Source organism: Eptatretus burgeri, chromosome 7 (genome assembly GCF_056783735.1).
Source record: "Eptatretus burgeri isolate ZD-2024b chromosome 7, Ebu_testis_v1, whole genome shotgun sequence".
In the NCBI taxonomy this organism is placed as follows: domain Eukaryota; kingdom Metazoa; phylum Chordata; class Myxini; order Myxiniformes; family Myxinidae; genus Eptatretus; species Eptatretus burgeri.
This window is the reverse complement of record NC_140967.1, coordinates 13576806-13589879: the sequence shown is the minus strand read 5'-3', so window position 1 is coordinate 13589879 and position 13074 is coordinate 13576806. Positions and strand designations below refer to the sequence as shown.

At 47.0% G+C, this 13074-nt stretch overlaps 1 protein-coding gene across 10 annotated transcripts in view; it reads right to left on the bottom strand.

The window, feature by feature from the left end:
* Positions 1 to 13074, bottom strand: part of LOC147022705 (uncharacterized) — a 204790-nt gene that overhangs the window by 161723 nt on the left and 29993 nt on the right. For 8 of the 10 annotated variants that reach the window (XM_085887492.1, XM_085887486.1, XM_085887493.1 and 5 more), the window contains exons 2-3: positions 10627 to 11072; positions 10297 to 10470 (exon numbers count right to left, since the gene is read on the bottom strand). The gene's annotated coding sequence lies outside the window, so the exon portion shown is untranslated. The remainder of the gene's footprint in view (positions 1 to 10296; positions 10471 to 10626; positions 11073 to 13074) is intronic. The other 2 variants (XM_085887487.1, XM_085887488.1) reach the window with 2 other exon arrangements.

The following is a 13074-nucleotide window of genomic DNA, read 5'->3' as shown; positions in this document are numbered from 1 at the left end:
AACACTACGGCGCTAAGCTACGTCCCCGCTACACACTCACAAGTCTGTCTCTGTCCTCAAAAACCAAAAATCATTTTCCCAACCTAAATCTCAACTAAAATCCCTCCAACTAATCCATTCCACAGGCCCCATGAAGCCGGTCCCGCTATCACTAACCCTTCCCCCTAACTAGTTGTGTCCTGTGCCCTGGCAAGGGGGTCTTCCACCCCTTGCCCGGGAATCCTGTTCACCCGAAGCGAGGCTTACTTTTTTTTCTATTCGTCCAGCACCAGCGCGGCAACTCGCAACCTGTGCTCTTTTACTCCCGTTACGTCATGGCAGCTGTTCGTGCACCTTGTCCCTCCTTGGACGGTACCATCCGGCAGGGATTCCCCTCTGCCGGATTCCAACTCTACGTGCAGCCATGACGTCACCCTGCGCATCAAAAAACAAGCCTCGCATTTCGAGGGGTTCCCCACACAAAAACATGTGCTCTGCCCGTCGGAGCTTCACACACACGCCCGCGTGGAGAACCCATCCGGTCCAAATCCGTTGTCCAGCCTACCCTTTGTCCGTCCGCGGGATCGGCAACATCCACCGCTGGCGTTTACGGACCGGGTTTCACTCCCGCAGCCGCGCACGCGGCGGTCTCATGCGAAGCACAGCTCGGACCTCGCACTCGCTACCGTGTAAACCCGACACAGTCCCCAAAACATCTACGGCCGCTACTCGGCTTTTGTCCCTCAGTCGCCGTCGTCGTCTCCATTCAATCCACGCACACCAGCGCGTTACGACTCACACACCATTCCATGACACCTCCACTCAGAGACGCGGCTGCGTGCTCTCGCATGCCCACCGTCATCTCCCTCAAACACAGCAACCTTACACACGCTGTCCCTCTCACACTCGGCCGCGCACTCACGCATGGCAACTCCCTCGCACACATGGTGCTTCATCCACACACGGCGTGCTGGGAAGCACGCACCTCGTCTCACTCGCAACCTCGCACACCATTTTACTCACACACGCGGGTCTTCTAACACACAGCCTTCCATTCACGCTATGCGTGCGTTTCAGCACACATTTCAACACGCTCGTGTACACACACCTCGACACCACGCACGCCGGAACCACACTCGTAACCACACTGGGGATTTGTGCCACCCCAAGGGTTTCCGGGGCCTCCATACCCCCCAAGCTCCGTGTGCACCCATCCACAGCACTCGCCCCTCTAACTCGCTTGACACGACCGAACCCACCTGGTCGTGACTCGCTTCAAGGGAGCATAGCGTCTCCCTCCGTTCCCGAAGGAGGCTATCCAGCTGCTCACACCGGGTCACAAAACATTCCCCGAGCTCCCCCTCATCGTCCTCCACTAACTGCGTGTGTGTGCTCGGCTTTATCGTGTAGTCTCTCCTCTACCGTTTCTACCTCCCGTGTCTCTGTTATTTCTTTTATTATTTCCGTCGTCTCCACGTGTCTCTTCCACGTCGCAGTCACCCCATTTAATTTTTCCCTCTGTCACCGTCACTTCCTTTGTCACCTGCTCGAGTCTTGCCCAACGCGTCTCCCGAATTAATTCGTCCTCACCCGCCTCCATTGCGGGCCTGACAGCCGCCGCACTCCCCCTCAGCTCGTTCGCCCCAGCACGTGGCGTCGCCATTTTTTCGCCCGCGGTCCGCGTTTCGCTGCACACCAATGCCATCATGCCTGCCCGCAGGCCTCGGCCTATTTGCTGCATCTCACCCTGCATTGCTTTCATTTCTTCTTTCATTCCGTTGGTGTTTCCATCTATTTTTTCCGCATTTGTTTTCATATTCGCATTCATGCCGTCCATTTTTGCCAGCAAAATCATCACTAGCTGACCCATGTCAGTTGGGTCTGTGGCAGCCGCTTCGCCCCCATCAGGCGTGGTTCCGCTGGGGGCTGGGGAGGGAATTTGACGGAGGTGGGGAGGGAGGGTGTCATACACCGCGGCCTCTGCCGCTGCCGCGCCCATTTCGGGTTCTGGGTTCGGTTGGGGAAATTCATCCTGCACGGACATGTCCTGCTCAGGGATTTCATCCTGAGGCATGGATTCTACAATTTCTAAATCCCCCGGCTCCCGTTCGCCTTGAAATGCCATCTTATCCCGTGGAAATAATTTTTACATCACTCGAATTTGGGGAACATGCAGGGTCGCTTCACTCACCCCTGATCCGGTTCCGTGAATTTAGTTGGAGGCGGGATGGATTTGAATCCCACTCCCGGACACCACTGTTACGAATTCTGGCCCGCCTGGCGTGCGATCGGCCACGTACCTCTAATGGCAGCCGCGTCGCCCACTGGGCGGACAATTCAGTCGTGACCCTCCTGGAACTACCGCCCAGAGCCAGTCACGGGTGGGGGTTTAACCTCACCACAACCCAGTCTGCATTCTACCCGCGCGAAATAGGGTGAATCGCCGAATGTCGATATACCTAAATACCCATATACCTAAATATATATACCTAAATATATATATCGTCGATATACCTAAATAAATACAGCGCGTGGGTAACCTACCGAGGGGTTGCACCACGCCGCAGGTCAGCTTAGGACACAAACCGCTTCGTTCCGTGCTACAGGGATAACCGAGCGGTGTTATCGCCGACCTCTAGGGTTCAGATTATTTATCGGGTGTTTAAAACCCACTACTCATTCCACGATCCAAGATGGCATTTCAATGGGGTGAAAGGAGGACACGACAAACGGGATACATTGCACACAAGGACATTTATTGCAGCAACACGTATAAAGTCATGCAATATACAAGCGACAAAGAGAAGGCCATGCAATACCACCGACTACGATTATTATCTACAGTCACTTACACAGTCGTTACTTAACAGGACACGGCGCCACAGCATGCATACAAAAACAACAGGAAAACCCACCCCATAGGCAGGGAGGTAGACGGGGTTCGTAAACCTTTATGGTCGTGGGCCGTGGATGACCGAAAAGGCCCGCGAGACCGTGCTGGTTACCTGCCCCCTCGAGGTGCGATGGTGGACAGGTCGTGACGCCTTGTTCCCACGGCAGATAGCGTAGCCGCGCCTGCTCTCGGGCCTTTGCGATGATGTGGTCAGTGAGTTCTCTCCGGCGACCCCCGCCAGACGCGCAGATTCGCACCACATAGCCGGCATGGTTGCGCCTCCCGACTGCGTCTCTGAGGCGTCGTCCGGACTCGTCACCAGCCCACGCCTTCACCGACAGGTCACCCAATGCCGAGATGAGAGAGCCCAACCTCGACCACCAATAGAGAGCTCGAAGATGAAGCGAGAGGATGACGTCCACCAAGAGAGCGAGTAGAATCCAACAAGACCCCGACAGAGAGAGAATGACATTGACGAACCAGACAGAGTGAGCCTCGCGCGCGGTCCGCCTTATATAGGGAGCTGGTCCGCCTTATATAGGGAGGGGCTCCGCCCTTCGTTCCTCCCCGTTTTTGGCTCCACCTTCCTTCGAGAAGGTTCCCGAAAAGGGGCGTTTCCTCACCCCGACCACCTCACGCAGTTCATCCACCAATCTGCGCCGAGCTGCCCTCCCCCTTTTCTTCACACCAAGCGTGGGGAAAAATGGCGGGAAAAAAACTCCACAGGCTTCACAAGTGCTTTTGTTCTGCCAATCCTTCTCGGACGGTTTCCGTGCTGCGGAAACCATCTTACCGTGGTCCACGGAGGATGGTGTTCGTAAGCGGGCGTAGTGGCGAAGATGGTGGTGATTGTTGTGGGGGTGGTGTGAGCGTGGTGGGCGTTGTGGCGTAGTTGGTGGCGGTTGTTGTGTGCGTGGAGGTTTGTTGCAATGGTGGCTCAAAATAACGATAGATAAAGAAAAACGGCTATCTCAAAGGGTCGCAGCCCGGTGAACACGAATAAATTCCCTTTAAACAACGGTGGGGACCTATCTGCACATAAACTTAGCATCATAACTGATCTCAGGACCCTTTTTGATGTATTGCGAATTTCCACAGCCGTAACAATATGCTCGTTGACCGGTGTTACCTTAATTAACATGGGAGTCAACTTCTTGGACACAGCTACTGCAACTACTTGGGTATAGTAAGCATCAGACCGAGCAGAACAGTAGTAGGTGTAACCACCCAACATTATCTCACAACTATCCGGTCTCCGAACCTCAGAGAGTGCTGCAATACCGATGTTCAAGCACTGGAGCTCAGATGATAGCAGAGACAGGTGATCATCTTCTCTGAGGGATAGGACATTCCAAGTACTCACCCAAAGGGACAACCTCAGGTTAACCTGAGCATACTGCCTTCTGAATGACACCTCAGCACCAATCCGCCCCACACTACCGGGAGGTTACCCCATGTTTTTCCTCCAATCATCAAAGAATGGGGGTCCCGACGGGTTTCCCCAATCCAGTCATCCGGTGAGTTGTCCTGTGAAGAGCGGCAGCACAGGATGAACTCCCACAGTTTGGGTTTTCAGTTTTCTTTGTGTTTTTAGTGTGTTTTGGCATGTGAAGTATTTTATGGTGGCTGGAGCGCAAATCCTGCCACCATCCTCCGAGGAAAGGTTCCCCAATGCAGGAGGATGTCCGCAGATGCATTTGGGCACCAAATATGGATGGATGTTGGCTCACATGGAGCTCCTCCGCCCTTTGACAGGTTTTGTTTTGGTCCTGCTGGGTGTCCATATCCATACATCCTCCTCACTTGGAAACCTGGTGGGGGAGACTGTTGAGTCGCCGACAACCCGACAATGAAACAGGTTAGTACAGGTTTCCATGGTACCTGTAACAAGTCACAGATCTGATCTGGCCTGATCTAACAATCAGTTTCAGAGAAGATATCAAATACCTATTTTGGGGGGGGTCAAACCTGGACCCACTTTAACCAACCTCCCCTTCGACCCCGTTCGATCTTGATATTATTTTTTAATGTTGTGAACACACTTTGTTGCATCACAGGTGACAAAGGTTGTGGTCAAGTTTCATCTAAATTGTGTGTTTAGTTTCGGAGAAGAAGATACGATTGCTTACATACTGACTGACTGATGGATACACCACACGATGCTAATACCTCACCCGAACAATTTTTTGTTCCAGGTGAGCCTAAACAAGATGGCAGGACCAATCTTCATCAAACTTTGCATACATGCTGGCAGGAATGGGTATTACGAGTATTACTCGTTATATTTTCTACCTGAGGTAAGAGTTGCAAGAGAAGAGAGTTTCGGCAGAGGCTGCTTGCAGCATATGTTGATCTCTGCAAAATATTCGATTTACTGAATTGGGATGCCCTCTGGAGGATTCTTGGTCTTTGTGGGGTGCCACCAAAACAGATCAATCTCATGTCTGAACTGTACTCTGGGGCTGAGAGTGCTGTGAGATGTGATGATACCATCTCTGACTATTTCCAGTTGTTACTGGAGTTTGTCAGGGGTGTGTACTGGCCCTCACACTTTTCAGCACTTGTGTGGACCTGATTCTGGGGAGGATGTCGGAGATATCAAGCTGCACTGCATCGTTTGGGAATGTCAGGATCTCTGACCTTGATCTCGCAGATGATACCCTTTTGGGGGCCCTTGAGGTGCTGAATGAGGAGTCGGAGCCGCTGGGATTATGGGTTTCCAAGGTCAAAACTAAAATCCAGGCTTTCAATGATATCTTGGATGCTGCTCTGAGATTTGTTGTCTGCATAGTCCGTGAGCGTCAGCTGCGGCTGTATGGACACGTGGAAAGTTTCCTGATGCTGATCCTGCTCAGCAGATTCTCTAAGCAAGGGAGCCTCGTGAGTGGAGGAGGCCAATGGGCCGACCACGTGCCAAGTTGCAGCAGGTTGATCAGCATCTCAAGGAGAAGGGGATGGGCCAGGCAACTACCTGGGGAATGGGTTGTTGGAAACACCTGTAGTTCTGGCGGAAAGTGGACACAGCGACGCCCTGCTCCGGCGCATGCTCTCATATCTGACCTGACCTGGGGAAACACCTCCAGACTGACAATAGAAATGAAAAATGATAAAATGGACAAAAACTAATGAATAACATGTATGGGGAAGATGGCCAATGGGAACTGGAATAAAACAATCACAACTATGTTTGTGATCACAAAGCGATCACAAAGAGTAAGCCTCTCCCCGACAGTGGGGGCTCACCCTTGGCAATCGGCCGCAACTTACCATTGGCCCGTGATCAACCAACAGCCATATTTTGGACACCTTGCCCTTCAGAATTAAGGGATAAGAGTGTAAATGAAGAAAATGTCTCCCCATCTCCAACATATCCAAAAAACTCAACATCATGAAAATCAGAGGAAAATTATTTATTATGCTTTTGTTAATAAGGTCACAATCCGAAAAAAAAGTAAGTCAAGGACACCAATGAAATGTCCGATGCGCAACTTCAGTGCAGGTCACTGTGATGCAATAACATCTTGGAAGGCCAAATGATCTTTGAGATTCCGCATTGTAAAATTGAGTGATTACAAAAAATATATAAAAAAATCCAAATTAAAAAATGCCATTTATTTTTTCAGACTGCCGTTATTAAGTTAGGCTGTCGAAACTCTCGGGGGCAATTTCGGTCTGATCGGATGCATCTTGGTCGAGTTTTAATGAAAAAAGCTGTCTATAATTGGGTCATGACCTTAAAAATATACATAACGGTCAAGGTCCACTTTTTTGCTCCTAACATGTATAATTTTCCTCCGATTTTCATGATGTTGAGTTTTATGGATAGATTTTTGATGGGGATACATTTTCTTTATGTACCCTCTGTCATGTTGAATATCATGGTCATATGGTGCTGCGGAAAAAAAAGGATGGCCTTCATTGGATTGCAAGCCATGGGTAAGTTGCAGGGATCACTAATGATAAGCCTCGGGAGGAAGATTTCTAGTTGCATCATTTCGTTTGGGTTCACTGGTTTATAATGTGTATTGAAATGTACTAAACGGCATTTGAAAAACATGCTTATAAAAAGTCACTAGTATGGGGAGGAGAGGGGAATCACCCCTCCAACAGCTGACCCCCTGCTCATTCACTTTGCTGCCTGGACAGGTTTGCTCCCCACCTACCCACACTCCCCCCCCCCCACAGGTTTGAGCGTTTGACCACAGCTAGGCCATCAATCGTGAACATGTGTGATATAAGTTTGTGAATGTACTGGAAAGTCTTATCTGAAGACATAACGTGCAAGAGGTTCGGCTGTAGGAGTGGAATAACCCCTCAATCACCCCCTCTAATTGGTTGCTTCACTCCTTTGTGAAAATGCAGCAAGCACTCAAATTTGTCACCCAAGGAAGCGGTGTCACACACACTCTGTCTTAATTATGAAAATGAGTGTGAAAATGCACAGGAGCACATTATTTCAAAGCCAAAATCTGCAAAAAGGTCTTTAAAAGGCATAGATTTGGGGTTTCTACTCTTAAATACAGAAACAGACACTCAACTTTACACTGTGTACCCTGGTCACTGAGCACGGATCACGTGGTACATTTCAGGCCTGCACAAAGTTGTGCACCAACTCTGGCTCCTGGGAAGCATTCCTTGGTTGCTCAGATGGGCGAGGTCAATGTTATTCTGCCCGAAGGCTTTGACACCTCTCAGGTTACCATTTATTTTCCGAGGTGGAAAAGGAATGTGGACAAAATGCCTTGCCAAAAGACATGAGCAAGAATGTACAAGCTATAATTTCAGCACAAACTTAGTGTTCTGTGTGGGCTGAAAGAGAAGTCAAAACAAACAAGAAATAAAATGGTAATTGATCCGTCTTGAAAAAAGCGTGAGACCACGGACACATCGCCTATGTTACTCCCCACACAAAGTTGTGTTTGTTCCCCGAGTTTGGAGTTTGTAACTTAAAAGATGTGACCATGAAAAAGGAACAAAGATAAGAAAGACAAAGGGAGAGGGAGACGGGAGGGAGACAGAGAGAGACAGAGAGAGAGATATAGATATAGATATAGATATAGATATAGATATAGATATAGATATAGATATAGAGATAGAGATAGAGATAGAGATAGAGATAGAGATAGAGATAGAGATAGAGATAGAGATAGAGATAGAGAGAGAGATAGAGAGAGAGAGAGAGATAGAGATAGAGATAGAGATAGAGATAGAGATAGAGATAGAGATAGAGATAGAGATAGAGATAGAGATAGAGAGAGAGAGAGAGAGAGAGAGAGAGAGAGAGAGAGAGAGAGAGAGAGAGAGAGAGAGAGAGAGAGAGAGAGAGAGAGAGAGAGAGAGAGAGAGAGACAGACAGAGACAGACAGACAGAGAGAGAGACAGACAGAGAGACAGAGAAAGACAGAGAGAGACACAGAGAGAGAGAGGATCGAGCGTATATATATATATATATATATACATTTACATCGTATGTGTGTGTGTTCATGCAAGTTGCTGTTATTGACTGCCGTCTCTCTCCAAGTGGGTGTGTTTCAGGGCATGGAACAGACTTGGGTTGACTGAGCAGTTGGGCATTCGGGGACGGACTGAGAGTCCTGGCAATCACACGGCCCATGTTCAAAAATTAAAAAAAAAAAAAATTAAACATTCCACCTGCTTCAAACAAACATTTACCCTTGTTGTTGCTATAGTTTCAAACTTTACAGATAATGGTTATTTCCCATAAATATGCATGACGAAGCACGGGGTTTGTATCTTCCTTGTCCAGGACATACATTGCATTTTATTTTTCATTCACGGTCTCCTTCTTATTCCGCATATTTATGCACAAATGCTTGTTGAAGAAAACGTTATTTCACATTCAATCTCATTCAAAAAGTTTTTATCTCAGGGATCCGAAGACCCTTTTTACCCATGGGCCCACAATATATTCACTCCGTCCCTAAATGGAGACCGACCAGGACTTAACTTTCCAACTCCGTCACATGTGTGTATGTGTGTATGTGTGTATGTGTGTATGTGTGTATGTGTGTATGTGTGTATGTGTGTGTGTGTGTATGTGTGTATGTGTGTATGTGTGTGTGTATGTGTGTATGTGTGTATGTGTGTATGTGTGTATGTGTGTGTGTGTGCGTGTGTATGTGTGTATGTGTGTATGTGTGTATGTGTGTATGTGTGTATGTGTGTATGTGTGTGTGTGTATGTGTGTGTGTGTATGTGTGTGTGTGTGTGTGTGTATGTGTGTATGTATGTATGTGTGTATGTGTGTGTGTCTGTATGTGTATATGTGTGTATGTGTGTGTGTGTCTGTGTGTGTGTGTATGTGTGTGTGTGTATGTGTGTATGTGTGTATGTGTGTGTGTATGTGTGTGTGTGTATGTGTGTGTATGTGTGTATGTGTGTATGTGTGTGTGTGTGTGTGTATGTGCGTTTGTGTGTATGTGTGTCTGTGTGTATGGGTGGATGTGTGGATGTGTGTATGTGGGGATGTGTGTGAGTGAGTATGTATGTGTGGGTGTGTATGTGTGTGTGTGTGTGTGTGTGTGTATGTGTGTATGTGTGTCTGTGCGTGTGCGTGTATGTATGTGTGTGTGTCTGTGTGTGTGTGTGTGTGTGTGTATATGTGTGTATGTGTGTATGTGAGTATGTGTGTGTGTGTATGTGTGTATGTGTGTATGTGAGTATGTGTGTGTGTGTATGTGTGTATGTGTGTATGTGTGCATGTGTGTGTGTGTATGTGTGCATGTGTGTGTGTGTGTATGTGTGTATGTGTGTATGTGTGTATGTGTGTATGTGTGTGTGTGTGTGTGTATGTGTGTATGTGTGTATGTGAGTATGTGTGTGTGCGTGTATGTGTGTTTGTGTGTATGTGTATGTGTGTGTGTGTGTATGTATGTGTGTGTATGTGTGTGTGTATGTGTGTATGTGTGTGTGTGTGTGTGTATGTGTGTATGTGTGTGTGTGTGTGTATGTGTGTATGTGTGTATGTGTGTATGTGTGTATGTGTGTATGCGTGTGTATGTGTGCATGTGTGTATGTGTGTATGTGTGTGTGTATGTGTGCGTGTGTGTATGTGTATGCGAGTGTGTGTATGTGTGTGTGTGTATGTGTTTCTGTGTGTATGTGTATGTGAGTGTGTGTATGTGTTTCTGTGTGTGAGTGTGTGTATGTGTTTCTGTGTGTGTGTATGTGTGTGTGTGTGTGTATGTGTGCGTGTGTGTATGTGTATGTGTGTATGTGTGTATGTGTGTGTGTGTGTGTATGTGTGTATGTGTGTATGTGTGTGTGTGTATGAGTGTATGTGTGTGTGTGTGAGTGTGTGTGTGTGTGTGTGTGTGTGTGTGTGTGTGTGTCTGTGTGTGTGTGTGTGTGTGTGTGTGTCTGTGTGTGTGTGTGTGTGTGTGTGTGTGTGTATGTATACATGCCTTACGTGATCCAACCGAAGCTGTTAAACCCAAAGTGGTTTTGTAGAAAGTGGAAACAGAATCCGGACCAAATTCCGTCGTTGATTTCCACCGAGTCGAATCGCTCCGTGCGTCGAGACACAGATTCTCCAACGTGTTCATCCTTATATATGAAGGTGCACGGGAGTTCTGCTCCTGCACAACGGGGAGGAGAATAAGGTGGAACGAGGGGTCTAAGTCAGGTGGAGCTATCTCATAGTGGTGATGGTAAATACCACCCCAGCGTGCTGACTGAGCATGTGGGGAGGAACAGTTTGGAACACAGACTCAGCATTTAAACATTGAACATACAACGAGGCAGAGGTGTTGAGAGCTTCCAAGAAGATTTGTGGTCCTCGGCCTGGACCCCTTGGACTTCCACAGCGACTCATGTCGGAGTCCCTAAAGACAAAGACTAATAGTTACATTTCCTATGTTAACACATACAGGATGTTGCAGGTTTAAAATTAAAGGGCATATTTTATATTTCCAATAAGACGTATTTCAACAAAAAAGTATCCGTTTACAAACTCCACTTGTTTCTGCAAAAGCACTTCCTTCGTTGCGGGGTAGCATCATTGGCTGAATGTGTGGCTGTGCGGTTGATGAGATGCCCTCTGTAGTTTCGGGCAGGAAATTGTAATTTGTTCATGATGCCGGCGATAGCTCGTGTCCACTTTGCGACGGACAGAATGAGATCCTTCACATCTAACAATGACTGCTGACAGAAGGGAGTCCAGTTTTTACATCCATCCCATCTGAAGGACGACACACACACATTGATGAAACACCCTGCTTGTGAAACACCGGGACGATAGTTTATAGCTGGGTCAGGATTCAAACCCAGGCTGGTTATCTGGGTTGAGAGACGAGTGTGCATTGTCAAAGCAACAACTTGCATTTTACATCTACTATTAAACATTTCAAATCTATTGAACACAATGTCACATCTTTACCTCGACCACCGAAGGTGAAGGAGCTTATGTTTTCACCTCTGTGTGTCTGGCTCTCACACACACACACACACACACACACACACACACACACACACACACACACACACACACACACACACACACACACACACACACACACACACACACACACACACACACACACACACACACGAAATCTAAAGATTTCGTAAGTATATTGATGACTTCCGTCCTCTGTTTGTGTGTTTGTGTGTTTGTGTGTCGCACGATAACTCGAGAACGGAAGAAGCTACCATTGTCAAATTACACCACGTGATTCAAGAGGGTGATAGCTAGGGCTGATTAGATTTTGGTCAAAATCGGTCAAAGGTCAAGGTCACATTGAGGTCAAACACTCGGTTTTTGAAGGTTTGGTACAGAATCATCGTAGAAACTTCTGGTTTGCGTCGCTACCTCTCGAGAGACAGCTTTTATTAGACAAGGTCAGAGGTCAAGTTGACGATTTCGTAAGTACCAGTCTATGACTGCTTGTTTGTTTGTTTGTGTGCAGGATATCTCAAAAAGTTGTGGATGGATCTGGATGGCATTTGGTGGACACGTTGGGTGTGTAACAAGGATGAACTGATGAGATTTTTATGAAGATCTGAATGCGGATCCGGATCTCTTAAATTTTAAATTAATTCTTCACCATTCAGAGAGAGGACGAAACTAATATATAGCACGATATCTCAAAAAGTTGGGAACGGATTCGGCTATAACTCGATGGACACGTTGGGTGTGTGACCACGACGAATTGATTCAATTTTGGTGAAGATCCGAATCCGGTTCTGGATACGAGAATTATTTAATTCTTAAAGTGATTCTTCACCATTGAGAGAAAGGACAAAATTGATATGTGGCATGATATTTCAAAAATGCATTGGGCCCGATATGTTATCGTGGATCAGGCATGAGGTGGCAGAGGTATGTGAACTACTGAGTGCCCTCCAGTTGAGTTATTAATTAACCCTCCTCCTTCACCACTCACTGTTTTATTAAAGTTATGTTTGACCTTTATTCATCTAAACTGGTGAAAAACAAAGGTCGACCTTTATTTCTTTTTGGGAAGGAACAGTTTGTACCATCTTCAAAGCGCTTAAGCAAGCATAATAACAGAACAGAACGGAGTGGTTGTGCCACCTCTTAACATCATGGTGGTCTCCATGTAAACAATGTGACTGGTGGTACTCAAACAAATGCTGTCCAGGCCGTTGTTTTCAGTTTTTCATCATCCTTTTGAGGCAATTTCCCCAAACGAATGTATTTTATTAGCAGAGCCTGCAGAGCAAAAGGAAGAAGGAAGAAAGATAAGGAAATGGGGAGTCAGAAGGGGAGCCCTCGACCAAGCATATCTTTGCATTTTTGGGAGAGGATCATCTTCCCACCCCTCCCCTCACTTCACTCACATAAACTCCTGGGTCCTACTCTTAGCAATGATCTTTCTTGGGAAAAGTACAGATTGAAGTTGGCCTCCGAAGCCAGCTACCAAATGTACACATTCCACAATACCAAGGCTCGAAGTTTCCACCTCCATTTTGGTAACGGAATCAGGATTCAAAGACAGAGTTGTGAAGTTTTCTTGTTGTCAGGATTTTGTTCCGAAGGATCTTTTCAGGATCATCACTGAGCCCCGGACACCTTCCATTTCAACTGTAGTTCTTTTGTAGTACTACTCCCAGGGATGGTTTTTAAGATCTCCGTAAGTTTCTACGTTGTCAATATCATTACTCCAATGATCACTGGCACAATTTCGAAGATATTTTCACTTTATTTTTGAGGTCTTGAA